This window comes from Glandiceps talaboti, chromosome 20 (genome assembly GCF_964340395.1).
Source record: "Glandiceps talaboti chromosome 20, keGlaTala1.1, whole genome shotgun sequence".
Classification (NCBI taxonomy): Eukaryota; Metazoa; Hemichordata; class Enteropneusta; family Spengelidae; genus Glandiceps; species Glandiceps talaboti.
This window is the reverse complement of record NC_135568.1, coordinates 9,413,901-9,426,537: the sequence shown is the minus strand read 5'-3', so window position 1 is coordinate 9,426,537 and position 12,637 is coordinate 9,413,901. Positions and strand designations below refer to the sequence as shown.

Genomic DNA, 12,637 nt, shown 5'->3' with positions numbered 1-12,637 from the left:
ACATGATATGCAGTAAGCTCACTTAAAGGTTAATAGTTCAAGACATGCAATGTTGATGACAATAGAGCACATTCCTGTCCTACGGTTCCGATCGAAGAACAACAATTCAGCATTGTGGTACACCTTACCATTATATTTACAGTCTATCTAGTACATGAGTTCATAGATATAACCGATTATGACATAGTGAATATCTTGGAAGATGACCTCGTGTCATCTGTATTCATGTTTCGGTCAGGTGCCGTTGCCATGCAATGATTCCAGACTTCCCACACGACTTTAGATACCTCAATATTGGCTTTTAATTGAAACCTTTCCAGAAGCAATGCTAACACAAGGGGAAGTTGCTAGACTGGCAAAGTCGTGATTTTTATTTGTAACGTATTTATTTATTTTTTAATTCTGGTGTTCTCAATTAAAAATGCCGATCATGAAATCTCCACTGACCACGAAATCTTGTATGATTAAGTAGCATCGTTTTCACCAGAATCACTGCTGGACGCTTCTGTATAGACTTTTTGTGATATAATTCAATCATGTATATGATATGTATGCATATGTAGTACATGTATTGCCATATCGAGGTCTTCTGTTATTACCAGTCACCTGATTCAAACAGTCACCTGATGACTCATGTCAAATTTCGTCTCCCAGTTGCTGTGAGAGGTGAAGGTTCACATTATGTTAAACACGGTTCTTCTTCTTCTTGATATAGTTCAAAGGTCATTTCGCCTGTCAATCACTTATTCAACAAGTATAATTACCAATGCCGAATCACTACTGGTAAAAGTAGAACCGTCTAGTTGTGATTTTGTTGAGAACGATGTTACACAACCTGCCCGTCACACCCTGCAAACAGGTTTAGTGACATTAAGCTACGGCTTGTGAAGTTGTAAGGATGTATATAGTGTCAATATTGTATGACCTTCTCTGTTCCAAATTAAGCCGACATACATGATTAACATGTTTAAGAGGCTCATAATTTGATATGTGATGTCTAAACCATTAATTAGTAAGTTTAATAATAAATCAGCCAAAACATTCAAACATAGAACATGTATGACTCACTTATGATGATGGTGGAAAAATGACGAAGGGTAGGCCTATATAACTTCGTAAAACCGGATTTAACTAACTGAGGGCGCAATACACGATTCGTAAATGAGGCTACATGCCACTTGAAACATTCATGAGAACCTTTGTAAGGTTAGCTTTTAGACTATTTAGGGGAGAGGCATAAAAAAGTATAATAATGTAATTTCCAATTCTATTTTCTTATTAAGATTAAACAATATTATAGATTCAATGTGCTTTGTAACATTATGCAAATTAGTGAGCATAGTAAGTACAGGCTATTCGGAAAATAAAGAATCTTTTTATCACTAGGCAGTTTGCCTCAAGAATCACGAGTACGACACATTACCTGAGTTAAACAAACAAACAAACAAACAAACAACAAACGAACAATCAGTCAATCAATCAATCAATCAATCAATCAATCAGTTAGTCAGTCAGTCAGTCAGTCAGTCGGTCGGTCGGTCAGAACAACGACACAATACCCTTTCCATTCCAATTACCTGCTCTGTCATCTTCCGTTCTCGGTAGCAAGGGCATGGTTTTTTTTCAATGACGTAATCAGGGATGCAGAAATGACGTAATGTTTTAAGTCGACGGTCATCATCATCCAGTGCAAGACAAAGTACAAATTGAATATAAAATCTATTTTATGGCTCATATCTGTATTTTCTAGCAACATGATATTAATTGTTATGCTTGGAGAGCTTATACAAACTGACGAAAGTTAAGTAGATCAGGATCACAATTAAGTACAACAACAATAAATGTCTACACTTGGTACTAAATATTTAGTACTGCTCAGTAATAACATTTCGTTCACGTTTTGTCGAAGGTGATACCAAATCGGCGTGAAAAATGCTGATCGCGATGGAGCGACTTACACGTTTTTCATGAACAATAACTATCGGAGTGCGATACAGTATATTACTGAGACTTAAACCCTCGGTAGTTTATCAACACAGACGTTAAATGAATTAATAATATTTGTCGGACCAGACGACGTTCAGGTGTCAGGTATAACTCAGTTTATATAGTAAAATACATTGCTGAGAGACAATAAGCTCTTAACAAATAATATTAATTTTGTTTATATTTTTTCCATTGAGCAATATTGACCCCTTTCATTTCGAATATGCACTTACAGCAAACCGCCATATTGTAAACCTTAAGAAAAAACTGGAAAGATGCACATGGGTACGGTAGGACAGCAATTTATTGAAAAAATTAAACATTTCAAGAAATCAATTGTCGTGTACACAGGTGCATTTGAGTATGTACAAGAAAAATGTGGAAGGACGTATCAAAAATTTATGTTGACAATATATGATCCCTTTTTACGCTGCCGGAAACTGACTCACATTTGCAAAAGCCTCTACCAGATTCACAGATGTGACAAACATCACAAAATAATCATGATAAATTTGTTATTATTTATATAGCACAGAAATTATAGCTCTGCGGTAAACTCAGCATTCCCTTGAGAATACAAAACAACGTGTTAATGTGTGATAATGTACAGTAATTTCATTCACCTTTACAAAATGTGTACGCATAGGTCACTCACCAAGAGTCGGTGCTTTATCAAAACGTACGTCTGTCGTTCCTTTTCAGAACCAGAAATTGTATGGTCATAACAGTGTAATTCATGTATGCTGCTCGCCTTCTTGACTGCCTGATACTATAAAGTTATGGCAAATGGTGTTCCAACCAGACCCTTATTATCAAATATTCTTAGCAGATGCTTATCGAATATTCAAATCCCTTTCATCGGATATTTACACTCAAACACGTATCATAGGATAAGATTCTGAGAGTTCTATTTGAATATTCAAATTAAGATACTCATCAACGAATATTTGAACCTACAATGGTTATCACGGGACATGAAAAAAAAAGTCGTCTGGCTCGACAAAAATCTTACTAAGTAAACGTTGGTACATTTTATCCTCTAGTTCAACAACAGTTTTGCTAACACTGCTACCTTTTATCGCCTTGCTCGGCAAATACATCTGTTGGTAAGAGATTTATTAAGTCAGATGGTAAAAATGAAGGAATTTTGGTACTATTTTTGTTGAGCCTGACGATAAAATGTAGCAATTGTGGAAAGATTTTTGTGGCGCCAGGCAATAAAATGTAGCACTGTTAGTAAGATTTTGTTGGACCAAACGGTGAAAGGTAGCAGTGTTGGTGAGCTTTTTGTCTATCAAGACACCATTTTGTTTCAAGTCTTGTGATTTTATTTGTAATCGTTATCATCAAATTTACACGGCAGGCGATTTTTATAAAATATCATGTGGTTTTGAACTACTGCCTTAAAATTTTGTCTATCTCCACTAATCTTCAAGTGCTGTATGCAAGTGAACATTCAAATGTTTTTGTTGGTTATTTATCATGCAGTGTTCTGTGTTTGTTAGTAAAAATCATGACGAAATGTTGGTCGTAGGTTAACATCATGGACTGTTGCTTGATGATCTAAAGTAGCTGGCCGATCAGTGTTATAAAAGTTTGGTTGTTGTTCAATATCTAGAACTTTTGTTTCCGGGTCATCATCATGAAATTTTGCATGGTCATCACTATCAACATCATGAAATGTTATTTGCCGGTCAATATCATGAAATGTTACTTGCCGGTCAATATTATGAAATGTTACTTGCCGGTCAATATTATGAAATGCTGGTTGCCCATCAATATCATGATATGTTGCATATCGGCCAATATTATCCAATTGGTCAGTTTTTGATGGAGATGATGGGTTGCTTCTGAATTCAAACAGTTCAGTAGAACCGGTTTGTTTGCTCTGGCTGGTAGACATACTTCTTGACCCTCTCCGAGTCTTCTGACAAGTTGCAAACACTTTAAATGTGCATAAACTCACAACACTTTGTCTGTACTCACGATGTCTTAAGACAGTGGTAATTGGTCCCATAAATGCACTACCAAATGCCACTAACATGCCTCCGACGACATACACATTATTTTGACAGCCGTCACAAACTAATTGAATATGGAGAATGACTAAAAACGGCAACCAAAATAGTATTATAAAAGATAGAATCATCAACAAAGTTATGGTACTCTTCCTGTTACCCCTAAAATTTCCTGTGACTTCTTCCACCATTTTTGGGCGAGTCTTTTTTATACGTTTCACTGTCTTTCGGGCAAGTCGAATCACGCTTACATTGAATAAAACGATTGAAATAATACACGGTACCAGAACAACGTATATAATAACGACAATGTGTGAAAATGTATGCGTAGTTGTCGGCGAACACACAAAGTTGGTATCACTTGCTTTCCGCCAATACGTGTTCCATCCGAGCATTGGAGAAAAGCTTAGTAAACTCGCGAACAACCAAACCAATGCTATAATGAGCATGCGCCTTCTCTTCGTCATTTTTCTTGAATATGAAAATGGTTTCGTGACCTTATAGTAGAGGTCAAATGAAGTGACAAGGATGTTCAGCATAAATATGACCAAGGCATATGTTGGCAGACACGTGACACCAACACAGATCCAATAGCTGCGAAATTTCTCAGGGGAATTAATCAAGGTTATAACTAAGGGCAGGATAACTATACCCACAAGCATATCCGCTACCGTTGAACTTGCGTAAAAATAATACGACTCGTGGTTTGACTTTCTGTTCACACCAATCGTCACTAAAATGACAGTATTCAGGAGAACGATGCAAATACTGACTGTTGTCATGACAACAGTGCCGACCAGACCGATTCTTATTGGCGAGTCCACTGTTGAATTGTCGTCTGCTATGCTCCCATTGCAACTTTCATTGCCAATAAATTGTAACAGATTCGGCATATTGATGTGACAGTTGTTTAGATAATTCCGCTACCGTTGCCAAGACACGGTGCTGTTGGCTGTGGTAAGGTCATATCCTAACACTACGGTATGTCCACACATCAATCATACTGTTCTTGATCTAGTTGAAGGTAATACTCCGCACAGCTCGAATACACATTCACAGTAAATTATGCTACCGTTGTCCTTCTCCAATATTGTTATCTCAATTAGTGTACCACAATAAATAAACCTGTTCTCAAAGCAATCGCGAGGATTTGGGTCAGCGTTATGCTTTGTACAAGTGAAATGAGCCTAATTACAGAAATTGTTAGAAAAGTGCATTCTGCCCTCTCCTAACTATACCTATATATAGTTGAATGTATAAGAATATCCACCCATGTTAGTAGCCGATGTCATCACAGTCAATCTGCTGGTTGGTCTATACCGCACTTCCAATGGTTTATGTCCAGTCAGCTCAGTAACACGGTGACGTAGACCGCTAAAGTAGCAGGAGACAGTCGTATGTAGTAGTACTACGCCTGTTTAGATTAGCCGTTCAGCCTACCCTCTCCCTATAAAAACGTCAGTGGTTCCAATCACAAGGCTGTGCGACTGTACGTATATCCCAGGGGGAGCTACAGTACATAGTTAATGTAGTTGAGGGGTCGCCAAAAGTATCGAAAACTGGATAGGTGCATTAACTGTTGTATAATCCACCATTTTGAGGCAATAACACAATTAACAGCTAGGAACATCCATACCCAGTTCTCAACAAGACGGAAGCACGTCTCGAAACCAATGGACGGATACAGCTACAATGTCAGACGAATAAATTATGTAATGTTTCTGTCTATTTCAAAATAATGAATTACACACCAATGATACTAAGGAGGATATTTGCTATTCCTGCAGGGTTCTTTCAGTATTAAACTGTCTCCATATGAAGTGAATTGTATGAAATAAGTATATGATTTAAATGCAAGAGGTTCCCTATACTTCATTGAAGTCAGAAACACGCAAAATACCTGGCGGGGTGCAGGAGGGGAGGGGAGGGGGTGGGGTAGATACACGTCTAAGCAAAACTTTACAATGCTACAACTATGATAAGTTCATTTCACTTTTGAATTCAGATAATATAACTTATCTAAATAATGTAGCTTCATTTACTTATTTTGCATTAAAAACTAGAGGGCAATTTCCAGCTATGAACTGAAACGTTTGTATTATTGTTTGCTCTTTGGGCCTGTGGCCTTATTGTTCTGAAATAAACTGATTGATTGTAACTACGCTGACACGTGTAGAAGACTATCAAGATATATAGCTGCATCAATTGCAAGTCATATCAATTTCCTAACTTGTCTCCTGCTACAAAACAAATTGCCAGTTAACACGAAACTTAAGGAAACGTCATCAGATGACTTCACAAAAATCTGAACAGCAATGTTCCATTTAGGTTATTTACACCCTTAAAAAGATTCAAATGTAAGTTTACGTAATAAGTTTTTGTCAAGCCAGATAAAACAAAGTAGCAATGACCAAATATGGTCTTCAGCTTGGTAGATAAATGTAGCGATGATAGGAAGATTATTTTAAAGCCACGCAAAGTTGTGTTTACGGTTAATTAGTTTGTATTGTACATAATAACAGCCACAGGTTATCAATTAAAGAGCTACAAAGGTTGATGCGGATCTTATCCCAGTAATACGGTTGCAATTCTATGTGACTAAAATTAGACGAATTCAACCACAGTTTGCCCAGTTTCAACAGTGTGAAGATAAAGCTACCGCCGTATTGTTCCTCGATATGATCGTCCGTATCCTAAATACAGTATATATCACTCTTTTTCCCTATCAGATTCATCCATGAGGGATAATTCAAATTTCCATCATTGTGTTCGACGTACATTTTTGTTTAATGACATTTTACGCCTTCAAATAGGGGATTGGATAATGTGATGAGTAGAAAAAGAAACCTGTTCAGTGGAAACACAACTGTTAGACCTTACGACTATTCAGTGACTATTTTTGTAGTGCAAAGTACATATAATTGAACAGGATGGCACAACATCTCATCATTAATGATGATGAGACGTAGAAGATAAATTGCAACGAAGGCAATTCCAAAGTGAAATAATGGGAATATGTAAAGAGGAGTTTCATGACGAGTGAATTAATATCTCATTGCAAGATCGTTTTCAGCAAATAGGTTCTACTTGTAATATCGACGTCCGTGTCCGAAATGCACTCTGGAGGACGCTTGTTGGCGCTATACTGTAGTATCGTCGGTATTGCCACCTAGCTTTATCGTTAATTAACCGAATACAACTTGAATTAAACTATGCTCTGTTTGCCACGTGTTGTTACTTGCTATTCAATATTTCACAATTGTCATTAATTTCATGGATAGGACAATGTTGTAATACTTCTCTAATGTTTAAGCTCGGTCGACACATATGATAATATTTTCTTCCTTTCTTTTATGGAGAGAAAGACAGACAGAAAGACAGACAGACAGACAGACAGACAGACAGACATTCTTGAATAGTTTGATACGGTTGTTTCTATCATTGGCATATTAATAGTGCAAAACACACCACACCACAACACAACACACCAACAGAACTCACACACACACACACACACACACACGCACGCACGCACGCACGCACGCACGCACGCTCTCTCTCTCTCTCTCTCTCTCTCTCTCTCTCTCTCTCTCTCTCCCCCTCTCTCTCTCTCTCTCTCTCTCTCTCTCTCTCTCTCTGTTGTAATATATCACAAAATTCGTCCTTGAGGCAGCATGCGTTAGTAGTTTATTGAAGGAAGGCAAATATATGTGAAATTGAAAACACATCAGAATTACAGGCGAGAAGGGATACAATTATTTCAATGATATACTGAGTGTTCCCTTGATATTATTAGGGGTAGAACCTGGTAACTCATATTTACTACACCGAATAATCTTAATTCACATCAATTCTGTTAGCATCTAAATTAGACTGTCTTTTCTGTTCTGAGATCGTTGAATCTCAAGCTGTCACCTATTCATAGTATGCACCAATTCCGTGTTCTGCCCCACTGACTCCTAATATAAATACTGACAATCATTAATTATAATTTAACATGCAAAGGTATTGTACTATTTGAAGAACCCTAAATTATGTATTGTTAACATTATTCTTTCTTAAGTCTGAGTATTAATCAGGTAGACAATCATCTAATAGATGTATTGGATGAAATCCATCCGTTCGGTCTCTTAAATCAAGGCGATGTCTGTTTGTTGTTGTTGCTGTTATTCCACGTCTTCGACTTCAATGTCATTGTCAAATCCATCATCTATTTCTACTTCACCACCCTGACCTTCCATCTCTCCCATAGCCTCGCTGTAACAAAGTTAAGATGAAATACTTCCATTAGCATGACAAGTTACCGTATATGTTTCTGAATCACCGATATCCCATTGCCCATAGTATCTACACTGTGCACGTAGACAGAATTAAGACTTTCATATATATATACTAATGCAAATCTTTTTTTGTTAGTTAACCGTCCACTGTTTCCATCCTGTGCAAAAGGGAGACAGTACGTTTTCTAAGAAGACACTATATCTAATAAAACAATGAAGATCTTGCCAGATGGTGCTCTTTGACCCTCCGCCTTCGGGGTGAACTATCAAAATCAAGCTATTTCCCTGCGTATGACAGACACTTTATTTATTTATTTATTTATTTATTTAATTAATTATGTATTTATTTATTTATTGCATCCCTTTTGTATCAGGGACTCACTAAGATTGTTAGGAGCAGCACTAACAATAAAATTAAAAGACATACACTACTAAAAAAGACAAGTAAAAACATGCAGGAACAAACATAACAAAATAAACCACTTGGCTGCATTTACTTGAGGCCAATTACTTTTAATCATAACTAAAATTAACACAAAACAGAAGAAATATATACACATACATTACTTTTAGTTCTCATATCATTTTATACTAAATGGCTGCCATATTTGTAGTGAACAATCATGGTTTACAGAAAGTCAAAACATTGTTTTATATAGAGACTCCATTCAGGTGTCTACCCCCATTTTATCGGGAGTAAGATTTCCTTCAAGACCTTGACCTTTGATCTTCACCCTGACCTTCTGAATTTGATTATCAAAATAAACCATTTCATGCATAAGCCCGAGAGTTTGTAGTATTCATTTTGTTGCCACCGATTTCTTTTTAAATCATGCCACCATTATCACATAGAAGTAAATTATTTGAGGGGATGTGTCTTCTACAATGACTTGTCATACTTACATTACTGCTTCAGTTTTCAACTCATTTTGAGTGACATCTTGGTCAGACGATCCGTGTGGTCTCAGCGAAGCATAACGTCGTCGTCTGCCGCCGTACCCATCGACTTGTATAAACAATGCCACCAGTACAGAAACACATAATAACAGGACCAGGGTCTTCTGCATCTTAACAGTCAAAGATGGCACGATCCAAATATCTTTAACGGAAATTAGAATATTTTGTGAAATAATTGTTTTCTTTTTTGAGATATCACAAAGCCAGCCGATCGATATTGGATCAGTGTTGGGTTTATAATTACTAGTTCCTAAGTTTACAATATATCAGCTATAAAGTATACTATGTGGGGTATTTGTTAGAAGAGCTTACTTCTATGCTACAAGCTTGCAGCTTATTTTTTGTAGAACAGGTGTAAGTGCATCTATGGCGTCATCATTATCATCATCGTCGTCGTTATCGTCATCATCATTCTTAAAACACGCAATAATGAGTTGTTGTTCTACTTCAAGGGTATTATCTTGTCAAATACTGTCCACTAATCAAACATAATTAAACAACGCAAGACTGCGTTTTCACTTTAATATGAAACATGTAATGCAGTATTTTTTTCAATATCACAATGCCCCTACTTGGTTTTCTAATTAGAAAATTCCAAACATTGTATGAAATGACCATCGATACTTTCCCTATGGATATTCATTTTGTCCCTAAATAAAAGGTAAACACATTCTTAAAAATCGATTTTTGTACACTTTTTTAATGAAAATTGTCTAAAGCATAATATTTATCTAAATAGTTCGACTACCAAGCTTTTGACAACTGTTTGAAAACATTTGCATAAATTATGCATCAGACGATATAAAAGCTCTTAATTCTAACGGAGTGCACCATGTCGAGTACAAGTATCATTTTGTAACATGCTACGGTCCTCATTATGATCAGTCAAACTATTTAATTGGCTGTACCTAAATAGTAATGTAGTACTTTCATATACTGTCGTTTTGTAATGGATAAAGCGCTAACAGAGTTTATCAAAATTCACACTGGTCAGCTTGGCATTAACGTGTGCCATAGTAGTAGTACGATTTTAGTCAATCAATTGTGAGGGTATCACTCTAAAGATTTTGACGCTTCGGACGCGTCCCATGTGTTCAGTTTAGCGTCGTTTGTGTCAAAAACATAAAACACTAGTGTTCAGATCTAGAATGCATGTGTTCTATTCTTGTTCTGAACACTTACTTTGTGTTCAAAAACTGTTACAGTGTTCTGATGCGTCAACAGTGTTCTGGTTTATAAGATTTTGAACATATGTTATGCGTTCAAAATAAAAACAATGTGTTCTAAATCTGAACACACGCGTTCTAGTATTTATAATTATATTGAACACATATACTGCGTTCAAAATCTGTTACAATTAAGTGTTCAGGAACTGAACACATCACTTTAGAGTGTAGGTATCGTTATGGTTGATAAACAGTTGTGAGTGGACCACGAGTGGAGTACCTTTAGTATATATATGCTGCTGGGAATTTAAATAAACGTTGATAGAATGTGTGAACTAACCTGATAATAATTCTGTCTTTCCTACTGCAGCTGTAGACTTCAGGTTGTAGTGGATAACGGAGAGCTAAGGGTCACTCCCTTATATACTTTTCAAAGTACAGTTATTTTAGTAATTTCCCAACATTCTCAATGCAATTTCTTTATTGCTAAATGACGAAATGATCAGCTAGCGACACATAAACGTGTTGGTACACGAATTACTTTTCTCTACAACAGTTAGAATCAATTACATTTCATCATTCTTTTGAAATTTAACACGTTTTCCAAGAGGCAATGTATTAAGGAAATAATGTGTAAAATGATAAACGAAATTCTGTAATATAAGCAATGTTTGGTAAGGTCATGGAATTTGTGAGAAGTTTTCTCTAAGAACTACGAACAGAGTTGTGGGGCAGTAGGTAAGCTGGGAACCTTAATCTGAACCCGAAACAATCACTTCTAGGATCTTGGAAGTGAGGTCACAGATGAAAATTAGTTGAAATTCATAATGATGGAAAAGCACTTTCAGTGGGATGAGTTGCATGCCAACAGAGAAGCTACTAAATTCGGAGGAAAAAGATATAAGTGTTAAGTATTCTCCATTCCAATTCTATCCGTTTTGTTATTCATGGCAATTTTCAATTATCACCCGTTTCATGTTAGTGTTCACTGGCTCTGTTTGATATAGCCACGCAGAAACCAATAACAAACTGCACATTGTACACATCAGGATAGAAAAAATTGCAATTTCGTGCTACTTTTGTCTGAATGAAAAGTACATCAACTAGACGCAGACACGCGGGCGCCAATGGTGGCATGTTGGTTCATTTCGTTTAGACAAAATGTAGCGAGAAACTGTATCAATTCAATCTTGCTATTATAAAAGTGTAGTATACACAATGCCTCATTGGTTCCTGCGCGATTGTATCAAAAAGAGTCAGTGAACACTAAAATGAAACGGGCAGTACCTAAACCTAACCTGACAAAAAGTAAACGCAGGATAAATATGTAGTTACTCATCATTAGAACTCACTACCGAGCCACATCAAAGATATAACTCACAGGGACAAATTCAAAGCAAATTAAACATCTCACGTCATGACAACACTTCTTTAATTTCTTTAATTTAGTATCAATTTTATACCAAATGCCCTTCCACGCATAAATATTATTCCAAGCATTATAATATTACTTAGAAGGATATAAGAATCTGAAAACCAAAACGAATTCTGGGCGAGTCGTTTTTCACCATGATAAAACTATGTTATTGAGATATATTGAGGGTATCTCTATGTCATGTTTCCATTAGATACACTGTAGGTGAAGTAATGCCAGTAGCTTACACATCACACAGTGGTACAGGTTTCAAAAATACAACCCAATACAAACATCACAGTTCAATTTATAAACAATAGTATTGGGGTTTCAAGTTTCAACATGCAGACAAAATATTATCTTAAAATATATATCACAAACTGCTTTTATAAGAAAAAATGGATAAGTTTTAGTTGACGTAGTTAGCACAAACAATGCTTACGCTTGGGGCCCTGTGAAAATTATATGACCGAAAAAATTACTCGTCACCCACACCCACCCCCACCCCCCACCCCGCTCCCTATCCTGTCATCAACATATAGTTCATGCATCTCGCTGAAACAGATGGACATGATCATAGACGAATTAATGAAATGGCATACCATTTTTTCTTAGCTAATGTTAGATATGAAAAATAAACTTTGGAAAACAAATAATAATCAAATTAAGATAAATCAAAATTATACACCGTGTAGTTAATATTCACCCTATTCACATGTTTTCGTTCCTATCACAATAAAGTAATCATTGGTTCATGTCCGCATATATATATGTATGTATGTATGTATGTGTGCGTGTGTATGTATGTATGTATGT

The 12,637-nt window shown here is 36.3% G+C and overlaps 1 long non-coding RNA gene across 1 annotated transcript; it reads right to left on the bottom strand.

The window, feature by feature from the left end:
- Positions 1-7,709: 7,709 nt before the first annotated feature.
- On the bottom strand, positions 7,710-10,835 carry LOC144450916 (uncharacterized). The gene is made up of 3 exons (XR_013482269.1): positions 10,748-10,835; positions 9,188-9,383; positions 7,710-8,261 (listed from the first exon to the last, which is right to left on the bottom strand). It is a non-coding gene; the product is annotated as an uncharacterized LOC144450916 (long non-coding RNA).
- Positions 10,836-12,637: the final 1,802 nt, after the last annotated feature.